This window comes from Tenrec ecaudatus, chromosome 13 (assembly GCF_050624435.1).
Source record: "Tenrec ecaudatus isolate mTenEca1 chromosome 13, mTenEca1.hap1, whole genome shotgun sequence".
In the NCBI taxonomy this organism is placed as follows: Eukaryota; Metazoa; Chordata; class Mammalia; order Afrosoricida; family Tenrecidae; genus Tenrec; species Tenrec ecaudatus.
The window spans coordinates 10809065-10815575 of NC_134542.1; the positions used below are offsets into that span (position 1 = coordinate 10809065).

Below are 6511 nucleotides of genomic sequence, written 5' to 3' on the forward strand. Positions count from 1 at the left end.
CACCGTTTTGTAAGGAATTAGTGTCATTGCTACCTGGCTGCTGCTTACATCTGGTCAAGGGCTAAAAGGCATGTGAGCTCTGGCCTGATATGCCTACATCTGCAACGTGGTCAGTCCAGAGCATTATCAGAATGTCAGCGGCTACTGCAGGAGCGTCACGCTGGTTGGTGGCCTCCACAGCACCTCAGTGCTGGCCCAACTCTTAGAACCCCGGGAGAACCTCTCCTACTTTTACCACAAAGTCATGCCTTTGGTCTCTGTCTCTGTGGTTTTCCTTTTCTGTTTTGTTCTACCAAGGCCCAAGAAGAGTTTGTTTGTTTTTTCCATGCAAAACCCAGCAAAGAACTCCCTCAAACGCCACTAAGAAAAGGTGCTGGATCAGAAGAACCTCATAGAGATCGCCAAGAATTTACCACCATTTCCCAGAACCTAGCTGCCCACTGGTTGAGACCACCAAAGCCAGAATGCGTGCATTTGAGTGTTTTTGAGCAGTGGCTCAAAGATTCCAAGCAGGGCTACTCCAAAAGCATCTTTTGCACTGGCCCTGGAGGGGGGCTTTTTCTACAGCAGATTTTAACCAGGTGTTGCGCTACAGGTATGGGATTACAAAACACCATCCCCAAAATTCTACAACATCTACTGAAGTGGCAGCAGCTCTTTCAGCCTCTGGTTGTAGGTCTTCAAAGCTTTATCTTATCGGTATGCGGACAATGTAATACTCTGAGTTACTCTCCCCATGTAACTGTGTCACTCTATGGTAGTAAATTCGACCTGTTTGGAAATAGCTTTAACCGATGTATCTCTGTCCTGTGGAACCCCAAGAAGAGTAACATAACTATGACCCAAACATTGGGGTTGCTGTTAGCTGCCATCGAGATGGTCCCGACTGATGGGGACTCTTGGCACAAGAGAATGAAACACTGCCCAGGCCTGTTCCTATTCGTGCGCCCACTGTTTCAATCGCTGTGCCAATCCAGCTCCTCCAGGGACTTCCCCTCTATCACTGCCCTTCGACTTTCCAAACATGTTGTCTTTCTCCAGGGACTGGTCTCGCCTGACGACATGAAAGATAAAGTCTCGCCCTCTTTTCCTCCAAGGAGTAACCTGCCTGTATGTCTTCAAAGACAGATCGTTTGACCTTCACAGAGCATAAACCTACACTCAACTGAGTAGTTGCTAACACACATTTCTTTTTCTTTTCAGCACAAGTGGTCTGTTTCTTGGCAGATGCGGGTACAGGTATGCCAAGCAGAGGTCTTGCTAGTATTTTCAAAGCAAGAGTAGAAGAGGTCTTCCCATCATAAAAGGAAAGGCAGATTGGACTGGACTAGGGAGCATATTAACTTCTCAGGACAAATTCTGATTACACACACAAAGCAGTTTCCAAAAGTTAGTTGAAATGCCCATTAGCTTTTAGTACCCCCTTTCCATGAACTTTTTGAAGTCCCCTTGTACATACGGACTAATTGAGATTGATTTCTTTCTTGGGCTATGCTCAAAGACGTTTGTAAGCTACTACTCTAGAATCAAGACAACTACAACGAAATGTTTGTATTTGTTTAGCTCTACAAGCTGGCATTTGCCCCACCTGTTACCCAGCTTCCCCATTGCTCACCATAGCCAGGTATCTACTTTAAAAAGCTACCTCCAATCTAATTGTTCAGCAACCTCCCATCCTATCCATCTCCACAACCTCCTTAGTGTCCTATCTTATATAATTTCTTTTCTTTAGACTTTATAAGTGTGGCATTTCCATTCCATTGCCATTAGTAAGAACAAAGACAGGTGTGCCTTAACAAGTCATCCTTGTTGGTGGTGATAGTGGCAGCCAAGGATGGAGAACTGTGGGAAGGAGAGAGACAAGGTGTGGTGGAGTCTGTGTGGTCTCAGGTTGGAGGGGTGAGTATGTGTTGTCTTGACTTGTGTAGTGTGTTAGTTGTTGTTAGATGCTCTTGAGTCAGTACTGACTCACAGCGACCCTATGTACAATAAAATGCAACACCGCGCAGTCCCGCACCATCCTCACAATTGTTCTTATGTTTGAGGGCATTGTTTCAGCCACCATGTCAATCCCTATCCTTGAAGGTCTTCCTTCTCACCCCCCACCCCCACTGCCCTTGTGCTTTACCAAGCATGATGTATTTCTACAAGATGTCCAAAATACACAAGATGAAGACTCACCATTCTTGCCTCTACCGAGCATTTTGGGTCTACTTCTTCAAAGACGGATGTTTCTTTGGCAGTCCATGGTCCTTTCAATATCTTTCAGCAACACCATGGTCCAAATGCATCCATTTCTCTTCCATCTTCTTTATTCAATGTCCAACTTTCATATGCCTATGAGGCAATTGAAAACAACATGGCTTGGGTTAGGCCCACCTTAGTCCTCAAAGTAGCATCCTTGCTTTTCAATGCTGCTTGTGCAACAGATTGACCGAGCAATGAGTCATTTGATCGCTTGACTCCTGCTACAGTGAACATTGTGGATCCAAGCAAGACAAAATCCTTGACAACTTGTTTAGTGAGGATCTATTAATTCTTACTCACTTTCTGGTGCTGTCTTTTGTGCAACATGAAGAAGGCAACGAGATGGAGGAGCCGAGAGAAGGCCCCAGAAGGTCTAAGTGGAACTGAGGGTTTGCCATTTTCATGACTGGAGTTAGCTTTCAATTTGTGCTTTGTGCTTCATGGAGGGAAAAAAAAGCCCCTCCCAGCTCAGAGGCTATAGAGTGGCCTGTCCACGTACTCTTTTCTGTTTGCTTGTTTCTAGAAGATACTTTGTAGAGTTTGAGACACTTTCTCACAGGGAGTGTGTTGTCAGGAGGGTCGGGTGGGTTGGCTGATATAAATAAGCATCTGTGTTATGAAGATACCAGCACCGAGCTAGAAACCAGCTTTGAAGTCCACCCAACAAGGCACACATTTTTTCCTGGCCCAACAATACTTTCACATCAAATGAGACTTTGAAGGTATTTATTTTGAAGTTGGAGGATCCACACCCACATGCCCATTGATCATTTCAGACCCCATTGTTGAGCTCAGTTTCTTCATTTCCCTTTCTGACAAGTCCTGCTTGGTTTCTAGAAAACTACTAGAAGCTCTGATGAAGTGTAAGTTCATTTCCTTTCTAAAGGCTTGCTTCTGGAGAGGCAGAGGGGGGAAAACAGAACATTAAAGAATGGGGTGTGGGGGTGATGGCATCAAGAGGCCCTGATAAAAGAAGGACGTTTGGAAACTGATTGTGGTAGCAAATGTACAATCCTGCTGGATGTGGTTGGGATGATTTGATATATGTATTAATCCCAATTAATAAAAAATGACCTCTTCAGATAATGTGTCCTTAGAAAATACACATGTATTGGTGGAGGAAGGTGGGGTAGAAAGGGGGAAATAATTATAAGGATCTACATAGAACCTCCTCCTTGGGGGATGGACACCAGAAAAGTGGGTGATGGGAGATGTTGGACAGTGTAAGGTATGACAAAATAATAATAATTTATAAATTATCAAGAGTTCATGAGGGAGTGGAAAGCGGGAGGGGGGAAATGAGAAGCTGATATCAGGGCTCAAGCAGAAAGCAAAGGTCTTGAGAATGATGATGGTAGTAAATGTACATGTGTGCTTGACACAATGTATGTATGTATGGATTGTGATAAGAGTTGTACAAGCCCCCAATAAAATGATTTAAAGAAAAGAAGAGGTAAATGTTTCACAAAAGTCATCCTTGAAAGGTCCTTTAGCACAAATTCTCTTTGATCTCCTTGTGATAACAAGAACTCCAACTAGTGTCAATCTATTTATTTATTTATTATTATTATTTTTTTAATGTACCATTCCTGGAAGTACTGCAATACCAGGTCGATGCGTGGAGTGGATGGAGCAAGCTCCTATTCCATCTCCTAATTCCAAAAATCCATTTAATATATTGTCCTCAGATAGAGGACGTTATCAGATATTAAACTGATAAGAACAGATACTACACTTGATCTTAGCCAAAAGGCCGAGAAGCGATAGTGTCGATTTTTTAGGAAAAGTTCAGTAAGGTAGGATTGGTTTGCTGCCCCCAAGCCTTCAGATAAATGAAGCCAGGGCTTAAAGAAAGAAGGTCGTGAGTATGGCAAGAAATCTGACAACAACTGACAGCTCAGTCCACAGCACATAGTAAGAACACAATCGGAGTACTTCAGTAGAATGTGCACTATAATATGGATTTTCCTAGGGATGTGTCATGAGGCCACATGTGCTCCTAAGTACTTGGGTAGAGTTAGGCAGAGTTTGAGTCTGCCTTTCTCGACCCTAACATTCTCCATATTTGGGGATGGATAATTCTCTATGTGCACTGTGGGATGTTTAGCAGCGCCTCTAACTCTATTCTCTAGATGTTAGTAGCATTCCACACCCTCCCCATCATGGCAACGCAAGTACCGTATATGAGAGATGGAGACGGGGTTATAAGACAGAGACAGGGTTTAGACAAAAACAAGAAGTGAAAGAAAGGGATTTTATTGAGGGAGGGAAGGGAGAGCAGGGAATGGGACGGGAACATCTTGAGCCCCCGGTGGGGTTTCGCAACCTAACGAGTTAGGTCAGGGAAGTCACTCCTGGTACTAGGGCAGCAGGACATCTATAGGGTATGAGATCAAAGGCATATGGGTCAGTAAGGGGAAGGGAGGTTCTTTGTACTGCTGTTACAAGTCTAGGGCCAGGTGACGTTTTGTTAGTAAATCATGTTGTCCCTAGGAAACAATGTTAGGGAGAGGGGGGCTGTGTTCTGTCTGGGGAGGTCATCTTGTTCCTAGGAAACAATGCTATCGAGAGGGGGGCTGTGTTCTGTCCAAGGAGGCTCTCTTGTTCTTAGGAAACAATGCTATGGAGAGGGTGGACTGTGTTCTGTCTGGGGAGGTAAGCTCTGTGAAATGCTGAAGGCAGGTGCTTTGAAGCTCAGGTGCTTTGAAATTCAGCCATGCCATTTGTCTTCTCGAGAAGCTGATACAAGGGGCTGCCTTGGTCCTGACCCGGCCCAAACACTATGTACTCAAGTATAAGCCAACCTAAATATCAGCTGAGGCACCTAATTTTACCACAAAAACTGTATTAAAAAATGTGCTGAAAAACTTCGGCTTATACACAAGTATATATAGTATCTTCAAAAGGTGCCAAATGCCCCTGGAAGACAAAAATACCCCTGGATGAGAATCACTGAGTTAGGGTTCCTGTTAGACTTAGGTTAGGTCAGAGCCTTTATAAGTCTTATGGCAGCTGTATGAAAATTCTGAATTTGTTTCTCAAATGTTCACACTTGTTATTGGTGGGTGCTGTGGAGTTGACTCTGATTCATTATGACTCTGTCATCCTCACAAGCATGGTTCTATTTGAGCCCATTGTTGCACCCACAGTGTGGATCCATCTTGTTGTTGGTCTTCCTTGACCCTCTACTTTACCAAGGAGCCCTGGTAGTATAGTGGGTACATGTTGGGCTGCTGACCATAAGGTCAGCAGTTCGAAACCGCCTTCCACTCCATGGTAGAAAGATGAAGCTCTCCACTCCTGTAAAGAGTTACAGTCTCTGAAACCCACAGGGCAGTTCTACCCTGTCCTGTAGGGTCACTTCAAGTTGGAGTCAACTTGATGGCAATGAGTTTTTTACTTTACCAAGAATGGTGTCCTTCTCTAGGGACTGGTCCCCCCCGATCATATGTCTAAAATCACTTATCAGGTGAACACTTAATCATTACACAATGACTCCCCACACCCCACAGCCATTGAGTAGATTCTGACTCACATCAACCCTGTGGTTCCTGAGGTTTTAAATTTTTATGGGAGTGTGTAGCCTCATCTTTACCCTAGAGTGGCCAGTCGTTTGAATCGCTGACCTTGTGCTTAGCAGCCCAGTGCCTAACCCGCAGTGTACAATTAGGGCCCCTGATGGAATCACACCCCTATTGTAATCAATGGAACCATACAAGGAGACTTCAAAATGTTCGTGGAGAAAAGGGATGAAAAGATAATGGATTGTTTTGAACTCTTGAAGCCCCTGGTGTCGTTGTTGTTGGCTGCCCTTGCATGGGCTCATTCCTGGCAACCTCTGTATAACAGAACAAAACACCACTGCACTGTTCTCGCGAGTGTGGGGCTGCTCCAACCACCGCTGCAGCTGTTATGTCAGTCCAGCTCATGACGAATTCCCCTCGTTTGCCCTCATCCTCTACCAATGCTGTGCCCTTCTCTGCCAGCTAGTTTCTTCCTGATGCTAAGTGTGACAAACTCTCGCCATCCTCACTTCTAAGGAGCGTTCTCTCTGTGTCTCCTGCAAGACTTGTGTGCTCACTCTTCTGGCATTCACATGCAGTGCTCCTTCCCAAGACCACGGGGAGCCCTGGGGGTGCAGTGGCTAGGAGCTGCCTGCAATCCACAAGGTCAACCATTTGAAACCACCCGCTGCTGTGCAGGACAAAGATGTGGCTCTCCATTCCCGCACACAGTGACACTCTCAGAAACCCTCAGGGACAGT

The 6511-nt window shown here is 45.0% G+C and overlaps 1 non-coding gene across 1 annotated transcript; it reads right to left on the bottom strand.

Moving 5' to 3' along the window:
- Positions 1-3820: 3820 nt before the first annotated feature.
- LOC142425020 (U2 spliceosomal RNA) lies at positions 3821-4012 on the bottom strand. The gene has a single exon (XR_012779420.1). It is a non-coding gene; the product is annotated as a U2 spliceosomal RNA (small nuclear RNA).
- Between the last annotated feature and the right edge of the window lie 2499 nt (positions 4013-6511).